The 12,290-nt window shown below is 41.0% G+C and overlaps 1 pseudogene; it reads left to right on the top strand.

Moving 5' to 3' along the window:
* Positions 1 to 4,727: 4,727 nt before the first annotated feature.
* Positions 4,728 to 5,735, top strand: LOC144372635 (olfactory receptor 2L13-like; annotated as a pseudogene).
* Positions 5,736 to 12,290: the final 6,555 nt, after the last annotated feature.

The raw sequence follows: 12,290 nt of genomic DNA, 5'->3' as shown, positions 1-12,290 counted from the left end.
GCTATGTCAAATTGGATTTTCATTTTTTTCTTTTTTAAAAATTCTATATATTTGAGCAATGGGCTTTGCAGGATGACTCACCTTACAGCCACAGGAATAGTTCTCTACAAAGTATAATATAGTAAAAAATGTGGTGTTTAAATGATTCTGTTGTAAGAAATAAGATTCCATACCTAATTTTAAAAAAAAAGTTGCTGGTAATCAATGAAAATAGTACCACCCAAAGGTTCCAGATCACAACAGCTCAATTACAAGGTGTACAGGATCCTAAAAGTAATGATTCAGGCCCATTCTCTGAACACATGAAAATTTTCAATGTTACAAAATTAGTTATTGTAGTAACTACCATCAAAACTCTTTAATCTGTAAAGTATACATCACATAATCTAAATATAAACATAGCCTACCTCCAAAAATGGCCCAAGGAAGACATAAACAGCAGACTGAAATTAAACCTGGACTAAACAATGAAAGGAGGAAAGCACCCCAGATGGCTCTGTGCCCTCCAAACCCCAGGTGTGTGTTAAGGATTGATTTATGAAATGATCTAGTCACACCTTGTTAGTTTGGTCGCTGTTACTAATTTACTTCTGAAGCTAATATTTTGTTCCGTTGATCAGCAGATTTTCTGAGAGCCTCTGAGCCGGAGGCAGAGACAGAGGATTTAGTGGGTCCCACACTGTCCCTAAGCAGCACCCAGTTGTGCTGATATGCCCAGGCCTCAGGATCCCTTGCATGCTTGACTTCCTTTGTTAAACCAAGGTAGCCCAAGCTGTACTCATTGCCCACTGCCCAGTCTCTGCCCTGGGCTCCTCCTCTCAACTCTCTGCTCAACCAGATCCTCCTGTGTGAGCTCCAGAAGGGGACCTGACCCCATGTCACACCCACTGGCCTCTCACCTGGTCCAGAGCACAGTCTGAGTCCTCCCCTCCCTACACACTTGCCCTGGGGCCTGGAGCTTCCAGATCCCTCTTGTCTCTGCTGTTGTCCTGATGACCTAGGCAGGCTCCTCCAGGGCTGTTCCTGCTGCTCAGTCTGTGCAAAGTGGTCCAGAGCCTGGGGGCCCCAGCAGTACCTCCTTGGAGTGGTGCTCAGTGCTGCTGCCCTATTGTCCTTCTGTCCTTCCTCCCTGCTCTGTTGTTCTTGCTGTCACTAATGTGCACACACCTTGCAGCATTTATTTGGGCTGCTGCTCTATTGTCTGTGTCACCCACTGAATACAAGCTCCAGAGTGTGTAATCTTGTGTATTTTAACCACGAAATCCTGTTGATGCCCAGCAGCACTACCACAAACAGAAGCAGTGAGCACATTTTGAAGGGATTAATGGATCTCAGGGCTGGGCACATTGTGTTTTCCTTCTCTGTGAGGTCAGAGCTCTGTCTCTAGACCTGCTGGAGGCACAGGAAGCCTGAGATCTCACTGCTCTGCAGGTAAAGTGATGCTGTGCTCCTGAGCACCACTTTTTACTCTCAGTGCTTGTCAACCTGACAGATTTCAAAATGTGTCCCCTCTTATGTGAAAAGCTCTCCTTTACAATTGTATTCCTGTTTTCTATGGTATATCAAGGAATCACTGCTGTTTACTTACTGAGATGAATCATGACAACAAACTATTGGTTGCTGTTCTTTCCTGGATTAATTTTCATTAATCCAAATTAACATCCACAGTAGTCTGTGGCAGCATCCCCATTGAAGAGCTCAAACATAAAGTGCAACTCTCTCTAAGACTAGATACAGGGAGAAGTCAAACACATGCCGGCGATATAAGAAATGTGACTATCTTATTTTATGAATATTTGTGAGAATAAAAACAATGAAAATGAAATTTCCAGATCTGACATGGCACAAGGAGAAGAAGGGAGGCTGTGAATGGCTGAGAGGCAGATGCACATTCCCAAAGAACAGCTTAAGCAACAATATCACCTAGGAGAGGAACTCACTCATTTTCTTCTCATTTTGGTTTCTTTACTCTAAATGATTAATAACTAATTGTGGTTTTACTTCCCCTACATAATTAAGTCCGAACAGGGCAAGTGCACACACGTGTAAGCTGCAGTCAGGACACTGCCTCTGTTCATGTTCCTTCCTAGGTGAACAGCTCAGCAGCAGAGCCAGTTCCTGCTTTTAACTTGGGAAACTAAACTGCAGGACAGGAAGAAATATCCTCTCCATGGCCCATGTGCCTGACCTAGAATTAGGCCTGATCCTATGGAGGACAGTAATCATTACACCAATTACTTTGAATGCTTTATTGCACACACAGTAAATCACTCACCAGTTACTAAATGTGCTATTGTGAAATGATTAGTAATATGAAGTCAAATCTCTTCCAAGGTATAACTATATTTGAGAATATTATTCTTCACATCCATGAATTCTTCTTATTATCTGGGAAATAAAAAAAATTAGTGTCTAAATCACATTACAATAAATGAAGTAATGAGAAGAACCTTTCGTGTAAGTTATGGCACACATCCAGGTTTCTTGTATACACAAAAAGTCTGTCCCTGTATGTGCTTCCATTATCCATACCCAGGTTGTATTTCTGTTACTGTTCCAGTTCCAGCTTGCCATTGTGAATATAGAATAAAAAATATTGCACATGATTTAATCGGTCAACTTCATCATATGTAATTTGCTTCCAAGAAGAAAGGGAAAATGTATATAAAAACCTTAATATTTGATATTAGTTTGTAAGGTTTTCACAATGAAAACCACATTAGGGAAGAGATAGTATCCAAAGAACATGCTATACTAAGGTTGATCATATAGGACTCATGATACCTTTACAACTTAAGAAAGATGCTTTTGAATGATGACCCACTTCTAGGGCCAGCCGAGCAGCTTCTGTTTAGGAGGTGAGCAGCACAGCTCTGGGAGAAGACCCTGGCTTACTCAGCTGCAGCAGTGCCAGTCGGGAGAGGAGAGCAGGCACTAAAGGTGTGGAGGAGGCGAGGTCACTGAGGATGCAGACTCAAGCACACAGGGCACTTCTGCACCCCACAGGCCTGTCTGTGATGAACCTGAGTGCTGAGTTGGGGAGCTGGGAAAGCAGGATCCTGGCTTCCTTTGGGGCTGAGCCTGGTGCATAGTCCTAGGAATGCTCCTGCCCAGCATTATCTAGGAAAGACTTCCTCAGTTATTTCATTTGTATTTGTTGCATATGGGAGTAGAATTTGTATTTCAATTTGAGATGGTTACCAGAAAGAACTGGGAAAGTGATTTTTATTTCCAATATCAAAATCTATTGAACAGTATTTTTTCACATATTCGTTGACCGATGTATTTCCACTATTGAGAAGTGTCTGTTTAATTCATTTGCCCATTTATTAATTGAGCTACTTTTGCTACTGTTTTGTGAGTTCTTTATGTATTCTAGATAATAATGTTAGAAGAATACCTAGCAAAGCTTTTCTTCTATTCCCTCTTTCTTTCTTCACATTTCTTATCATTTTCTTTTTTGTAAAGAAAGTTTTTAATTTTATGGCACACCATTTATGAACTCTGAGTGTTATTTCCTGAGCTTTGAGGTCCTATTCAGAAAATTGTTGCCTCTGCCTGTACGCTGGAGTGTTGATCCCATGTTTTCTTCTAGTAAAGTTTCTGGTTTGATTCCTAGATCTTTGAAACAATATGAGTTGAATTTTGTATAGAGTGAGAGATAAGGTTTTGTATCTTTTTTTTCCATATTGGATAACCAGTTTTTCCAGCACCATTTGTAGAAAAGACCATCTTTTCTCCAATATATGTTATTGGCACTGCATCAGAGATCAGATGAATATAGATGTGTGGGCTTTTCCCTATGTCTTCTAGTGTGCCATTAGCAATTAGGATCATGTAAATTTAAACTACACTAAGATTTTACTTCACACCACTCAGAAAGGCAGTCATCAAGAATACAAAAATAATAAATGATAGAGAGGATGTGGGAAAAAGGAAACACTTTTACAGTTTTGGGATTGTTAATTAGTACAACAAAACAGAAAACAGTATGGAGGTTCCTCAAAAGACTAAGCACTGAACAACCATGTGACCCAGCTCTACCACTCCTCGGTTTTTATACTCAAGAATTAAAGTCATCATACTGCAGTGATATATGCATACCCATGTTTATAGCAGCACAATTCAAAATAGCCAAACTATGGAACCAGCTATGTATCCAGCCATTAAGAAAAAAATAACTTTATTTATTTAAAGAAAAATGGATAGAACTAGAGTTCATTATGTTATGGGAAAGAAGCCAAACTCTAAATATTGAGAGTCATATGTTTTCCTTCATATGTAGATACAAGAGAGAGAAAAGGAAAAGAAACTTAGGGGAAGTGGAAATCTCATGAAAATCAGAAATCTGTAGAGAAAAGGTTCTGGGAAGTTGGAGGCAGGGAGAGATAGGGAACATTCTAAGGAGAGATTTCAGCCATATTGTATTGCCTGTACAAACATGTTAACAGCAAATGTCGTCATTATACTCAACTGTAATGCACCAATAAGAAATGGGGAAAAAGACAGACACATTTAGCAACTACTACACATTCATTATCTGAAGCATAAAGTTACTTATATAAAAAATCTATTGAACAGAATCTGTGGTGTTGTATGGATGACAATTCATTCAAAACAAACACTAATAAACTTAATTTCTTCTATTCTCCTTTTCTATTTGATCATGTTTATTGCTTAGTTTTGTTTTTATTTTTCTTTTAAGGAAATTAAAGCAGTGCCTTTTCATGGAGAAATGGAACCAAACTTCAAGTGATTTTATTTTGTTGGGATTGTTTCCTCAGAACCAAACTGGCCTCCTTCTCTTGCTTCTGATAATCTTTGTGTTTGTTCTTGCCTCAGTGGGGAACTCAGGGATGACTGCCCTTATCTTCTTGGACCTGCGTCTCCACACCCCCATGTACGTTCTCCTCAGCCAGCTCTCTATCATGGACCTGATGTACATCTCCACCACTGTCCCCAAGATGGCCATCAACTTCCTCTCTGGCCAGAAGAGCATCTTCTTCCTGGGCTGTGGTGTGCAAATGTTCTTCTTCCTGACCATGGCCGGCTCAGAAGGTTTAATCCTGGCCTCCATGGCCTATGACTGCTTTGTGGCCATCTGCCACCCCCTCCACTACCCCATCCGCATGAGTAAAAGCATGTGTTTGAAGATGATCCTGGTGCCCTGGACACTGGGATTCATCAACTCCATGGCACACACATTTTACATCTTTCATCTTCCTTACTGCAGGTCTAGGGCCATCAATCACTTTTTTTGTGACATCCCAGCCATGGTTCCTCTGGCCTGTATGGACACCTGGGTCTATGAGTACACGGTGTTTGTGAGCACAGGCCTGTTTCTCATTGTTCCTTTCCTTGGCATCACTGTGTCCTATGGGCGGGTCCTTTTTGCTGTCTTTCACATGCGCTCAAAAGAGGGGAGAAAAAAGGCCTTCACCATGTGCGCCACACATTTAACCGTGGTGACATTTTACTACACACCTTTTGCCTACACTTATTTCTGACCAAAGAATCTCAGATCCCTGGCAGAGGATAAGAACCTGGCTGTCTTCTACACCATCCTCACCCCCATGCTCAATCCCATCATCTACAGCCTGAGGAACAAGGAGGTGCTGGGGGCCATGGGAAGAGTGTGTGGGATATTCTCCCCCAGGAAGAAGTTAGCATGGCTGTCCCTACTCCTCTGTATGGCTTCTCTCCATGCAGACTGGAACACCCTCATGAAGCACTGACCAATAGTACTATAGTGAAAATGATGCATGTCACTATATGTCTCTAGTGACATTTATAAGTAAAATTAATTGAAATAATATATTGATCATTATAAACTAATATAATGATTAATACTTTAATTTAAAACAAAACATTCATGCTAAAATTTACAATGCAAATATTAATTACATTTTATTTTATACTATTATGAATTATTTCATACAATACTGTACATGTTCATACATATATTAGTCAATGTTATGTCTACATGCATCACATGAAATTATTATTGCTTATATACTTTGTTTTCATTCTATTTTGTCAAATCTTGTGTGTAATTTATACTTACAACCTACAGCTACTTGGACTATAGATCCATCAAGTGTCCCACAAACATATGTGACCCAGTGTAGGGCTTCCAGGTGACTAATGTCCTCTCCTTCAGAGAAACATGTGGCTTCATTTTCTGACTATGATCCTGGTCTTGAGACAAAGAATTGTACTCTCAACCCTTAAAAATAGCCATTCACTTCCTTTAAATTTCAATTGTAACTCTTGTAGCAATATAGTACCCTAAGCAGCTCCTAGAACCCGCCATCCCCCAAATCTCTGATCATTCTCCTGGCATGTGCTATGTAAAGAGCATTCTCTTCCCTGGGAAGATGCTGCACTTTTCCTTCACTTCCCTTTTCAAATTATTTGACCAGCAGCATCCATGATCCTTGACTCCACTAGGAGGTTCTCCTTGGCTCCTATCACCAGTGCCTCCTCTGAGCTGCTCTTTGGGGTCTTCTTTCCCACCACCTGGGCAGTCAACACAGTGTGCCTCTCTCATGTGCATGGCTGTGCCCTCCCCAGCCTCACAGGCAGCCTGTGTCTGCAGGTATCACTGGGTTTAGTGCTTTCTAATCTGCCTGCCTGGTCAGTTCCTTAAGCCATTGGCCACATGCCCAGCTCCACTCTGGAGGTAACTCTCCATCCACGTTCTGTCCCATTTCACCAAACTGGGTTTTTAAAAATGTTTTAAAGTACTTAACCCTGCTCTGTGAGAACTGTTTAGTGAGTGTCACTCCGTGCCCCCGACATTGATGATGTTGTGTTATTGACATGATGGGTGACCCAGGCGACATCTGGGGTTCAGTGCCAGATCTAGTTTGTGGCTCTGTTTTTCTTTTGCTTGCATTAAATGTTGACCCACTATTCTGCTTTGTGTGGCCATTAGTAATATACAGGTCATTTCATGTGCCAGATATTTATTTTAAGGCTTTATATTGGTCACCACCATTATTATTTCTTGCCCCCCTTTTTCCTAAGAGCAGCTAGGAAGTGATTGGGATGCTACAGATTCACGAAAACCTCCATTCCAAATCCAGAGCAGGGAAAAACAACAGATGAGTGGAACAAAAATGATAAAAAAATGAAACATCAAACACAACACACACACACACACACACATACACACACACACACACACACACACACACACACACACACCACACACACTGTGCTCTCCACTGGAGCCCAGGCTCAGAAACCTCGCCAGTCCCTGCACAGGCCGCACATACTCCACCACATGCACATTCCCCAGGTCAGGCCTGGAGTGCAGATGCGGGGTCTGGACACTGTCTGTTCTCCTCCCAGATGCCTGCACCAGCTCCCAGCAGCCAAGGGTGCCCTCAGGCCTGGGAATCTCCAGCTCATGCAGAGAATCTCAGCGTCTTTCCATCACCAATTTTCTGCCTTTCTGGGTCTGTTGAGATCCACTTCCCTCTCTTCCACAGGTTCACAGATGCCAAGTTCATTGCCAGGGCTTCCCTCCCTGGCTGCCTAAAGGGAAGTGGGGAAGGCGAGGGGGGAGCAGACTCCACCTCCAGCAAAACTGGCTCATCTCTAATGCAGCACCTCTTGTTCTATCTTCAAAACTTGTAAAGGTCTCTCTACGGTTATTTTACTGTCCAATGGGAATTCCAGTGAATTTCCTCCATCACCCTGTTAGGAAGCAAACCCCTGCTGCTGGGATCCCAGCTCAGGGGCAGCTGGCACCTGCCCCTTTCTCTACTCCACCTTCCCCCACATGGAGTAAGTTTCTCCTCCAACACTTTCACCAAGTTACCAGGGAAATCCATCTTTTCTCATTGTAGAATAACACTGCTTGTTTTTTTCCACACATAACCATGTAATCACTGTGTGTTCATCTGAACTGATAGGACATCAAGTCCCACCTTTGACCTTTGTTTCCTGACAGTGCCTTCCAGAAGCTCCCCGTATGGAAGGCAGCATTCCCTGAAAGGCAGAAGTCACTCAACCTTTTCAGAGTGTATATGACTGCACCACTGGCAGTCAGAGGCTTCTATGGTTTCTGGAATGGTGGGCACAGTGAAGGCCACCCTGGGATGCTCTTGGAAAACACCTGGAGCTGCCACAAATCTCAGAAGGTATGTGGTGCCCCCCCCCCCCGATGGTCTGGGTCTCTGGCACCAACGTGGTGCATCCACTGAACAATGTCTACAAGCTGATGCCTGCCTGCCTAAGAGAGGACTGATTTCATTCTCTTCTCCTCTCCAAGGAAACCCCATTACTGGCAGGTGACAGCAGAGGTCACACAGGGAATACACTCCTGGGTGATGGTTTCCCACTCTCCTCTGCCAAGCACCTGAGATCTCACACTTCAATGGAGTGGCCAACACCCTGACAATAATTCCATCAACATAAAAATGCAGACACATGTTCAAAATACTGTGACCTAGTGAGAAAGTCATGCTTCTTTAATGAAAAGGAGAATTTTAAAAAACCTTGTCTTTCCATTTTTTTGATTGAAAAAATAATAATAGCAAATAAAAATAAATAAATAAAGCCATAGGTTACTGAAATATTACTGTAGAAATTTTAAAATCCAACTGAAATTCTAAATATTATACAAGATTAATATTAAAATTATATTAATTTTTTATTAATTCTTTTCTAGTAATGCAAATCATTGTATTTTGTTTCTTCTAAGAATTTGGTGACTCTTTTGCAGGGAGTTTGGTTGGATCTAATAGCATGTTGACTGTAATGATTTTGGATTGTGTGAGGTGCCTCCTGGTGTTGATTTGCATTTCTATTTGATTACCTTAAATATTAAACATTTTTTTTTTCTGTGATAATACATGCTGTATGGCTGTAAACATTTGGGCAAGATCAGGGGAACTGGAGATGAATTATTTATATTACTCAAATGACTCAATAGCAAGAAAATAATCTGATGGTTAAATGGTCAAGTGATTTGATAAGTATTTCACTAAAAAAATTTACAAAGAATCAACAGATGTTTGAAAAATGTTTAACATCATCAATCATAAGTGAAATTCAAATTAAAGCCACAGAGATGCCACTTCATACCTATTTATTTGTTCACTTCATACCTATTTATTTGAATGGCTATTATAAAAAAACAAAGCTACATGTTTGTGAGAATTCAGAGAAAAGGAAACACACACTTTGCTAATGGGAGTGATAATTGATGCAGTCACTTTGGGAAAAGGTCTAGTGGCTCCTGGAAAACCTAAGGTAGAACTACCATAGAATGCAGCAGTCCTCAGCACTGTGTGTCCTCAAACCACATGAGTCAGTGTGTCAAAGAAAGTCTGTGTCTCTAGCATATGGCAGCATCATTCCCAGTGCCAAGGTACAGAATTAACCCAGGTGTGCATCAGCAAATGAATGGACTGAGAAAACACGTGTGTGCAGGAGACATTGTACCACTTAGCATTAGAGAGGAGGGACAGTCTCTCACTAGTGACAATGGGTGACCTGGAGGACCTAGTGTGAAAGGAGCCAGGCTCAGCGAACAAGCAGCACATGACCTTGACCCTGGAGTCAGAAAAAATGATACTCATAGAAGCAGAGTGGCACTGTGGCCAACAGAGCTTCTGGGAAAGTGACGTGGCCTGGCAGGAATTCAAAGGAAGCAGTTCAAGAGATCTACCATGAAGCATGGTGTCCTCAGCTATAATCATGAACCACATGTTGAAAACAGCTGAGAAGACAGAGGTTAAGTGCTGTCAGGACAAAAAAACCCCAAGTGCACAAGGTACTGCATCTGCTAACTGGTCAAAGCTAATCATTGCAAAATACACGTCTATCAAAAGACCATGAGGAACAGCAAGAAATAAAATTGTTAAAAATAACATTTTTAAAGTTAATTCTTGTATAATTTCATAATCTGTGTATTTGAGGATGTCAGTAGGTGAATAAAACTATATTTTATGAACTAATATGTACTCCTTTATAAAATTCAAAGTCAACCTAAGAGGTGTAGCTCTAAATATCCTGTGTGTACCTGGCACTCTTCCAAGAAATTTTCACTAACAAATTAACTTTATACCCACAGACCATATATACCATGTACCCTGATATCATCCAGTTTTATAGGTGAAGAAACAAAGAACCAATTGCTTATACTGTAAGTAATTGAAAAACCAGCCTCTATCTCAGAGCAAAGCCTGTCCAAGGAAGGGACATGGCCTTTGTCCTTGGAAAAACCCACAGAGTACTCCTACGCACATTCCCATGCTGCTAAGTTGTTTATCTACAAATAACAGGAGAGATCTGCTGCGCCAGGTGTCCCTGACTCAGTCAGGCTAGGTGGAGATCCGTAGCAACCCCCTAGCAGCCACCAATCAGCAGGAGACAGGGAAATACCTGGGATGCCAGATGACCCTCCCAGTATTTTATGGTGGTTGATAACAAGTTGGGAAACCATGTAGTTCAGCATGTACACCCCTCTTGGCTCAAACCAATCAGTTCAAACGAATACCCCTTTTGTACTGACCAATCACCCCTCCCCAACTTGTTCCCGCCAGTGAATGTGCTAATCGTGTTTTAGAGTTGTTATTTGATTTTCCCAAGGTTTGTGATGATTTGCTATGATATATGTGAAGTCCCTGCCCTTTCCAAAGAATGTATAAAAATACTGCAAACCCTGGGCTCCGGGCTTCTCAGCGTCACCAGTTGCTGTGTGTGCATGCGGAGGACCCAGCTAGCTCGCAATAAACACCTCTTTGCTGCTTGCATTGAACTTGGGTCTCTGGTGGTCTTTGGGGGTCCCAAATTCGAGCATAACATAATACAGCTGAGAGCAGTAAAAAATCATAAAGCCAAGAAACAGCCATGATCTAAATCCAAAGGGAAAATGTGAAATTCTGAGCTGAGATTGCCTCATGGCCTTCTTCCGATGGAGGCTTCTGGTGCTGGTGACTGTGTGACTCAATGATATTTTTATTTATGTTTTTCCAAGGAAACAAACTAGACTGAGCTCAGTATTTGAAGGACAGTTTTTAATTAGGCAGCATCCTACCTGAGGGAAGGCAGAGAAAACAAGAAGTGTTCCTCAGAGGACAGTGCAGGCAGAGGCATACTGTGGCCTGAGTCTCTGTGGGAGAGTCCTGTGCGCCTTGAATCTCCTTACTCGCTGGCAGAGTATGACTCTAACATCAAGAAAAGATGATTGTTCTGGACACTTTCCTGGGCAACCTTCATTCCTCCTGAGTACACTCCTGGGGACATCAAAGGGAAAATATAAAAGATAGCAATTTACATCTAGCATTTCTGAAAAAAATAGGATTTATTTTACACCAAAAGAAATTAATCAAGTTTCAGGTATTATGATGACCAATGTGTTGTTCTGCTTGGGTGAGTCATTACTTAATCCAACATCCTTCATCTTACTTCTAATACACAACTGAAAATAAAGTTATAAAGTAACACATCAAGTCTTTAGTTCTGGATAAATATAAGAAAAATTGAGAAATGCTCTGAAACATAGTTTTTATGTACTTACCAATATGTTTCTGAGGTTATACAACCTTTAGAGGCTTTTCAATAGCTAGGGAGGGCATATTAGACTCACAAAATTTTTGAGTTATAAAAAACATATCCTGAACATATAATTATTGAATGTTGTAACATGGATTGTTGAAGAGATTGACTTATTTATACAATTCTGATGGCTCAAATAAGATTAAAATTAAGATTTCAATACAAGAATTTGAATTTTATCCAAATATTACATTATAATAGAAAATAGTTACTCTGAAAATAGGTGTTTTATGGAAAAAAAAAGATCTTTTTCTACCAGGTATATTAAAACATAAATTAATGCAGATGAAATAGCTTATTGTAAATAGTACTCAAAAATGTAAAAACTACCAGGCATGGTAATGTGCACTAGAATCCCAATGACTCAGAGGCTGAGGCAGAAGAATTGGCAAGTTCCAGGCAAGGCCGGGCAATTTAGGGAGATGCCATCTCAAAAAACATGAAATGCTGGGGATCCAGCTCAGTGTTAGAACACCTGCCAAGCATGAACAAGGCCCTGCATTCATCATCCCCAGGACCAAAAACAAAAAGTTAGTAAACTTTAGTTAGACCTAAACCAAAGTTAGGTAAGAAGTTGCAATTAACAAAAAGGACTGGGAGCACTTCAGATTCTCAGATCCTGAAGGACATTTTAATAGAATAACTTGAGTAATCACAACCCAGAGAGTCTACAGAAGGGTCTGCCATCTCTCTCTCTGTGTACAAACTGTTCCTTC

Source organism: Ictidomys tridecemlineatus, unplaced genomic scaffold (genome assembly GCF_052094955.1).
Source record: "Ictidomys tridecemlineatus isolate mIctTri1 unplaced genomic scaffold, mIctTri1.hap1 Scaffold_138, whole genome shotgun sequence".
In the NCBI taxonomy this organism is placed as follows: Eukaryota; Metazoa; Chordata; class Mammalia; order Rodentia; family Sciuridae; genus Ictidomys; species Ictidomys tridecemlineatus.
Note: the sequence above shows the minus strand (reverse complement) of the source record. Positions and strands in the feature narration are given on the sequence as shown.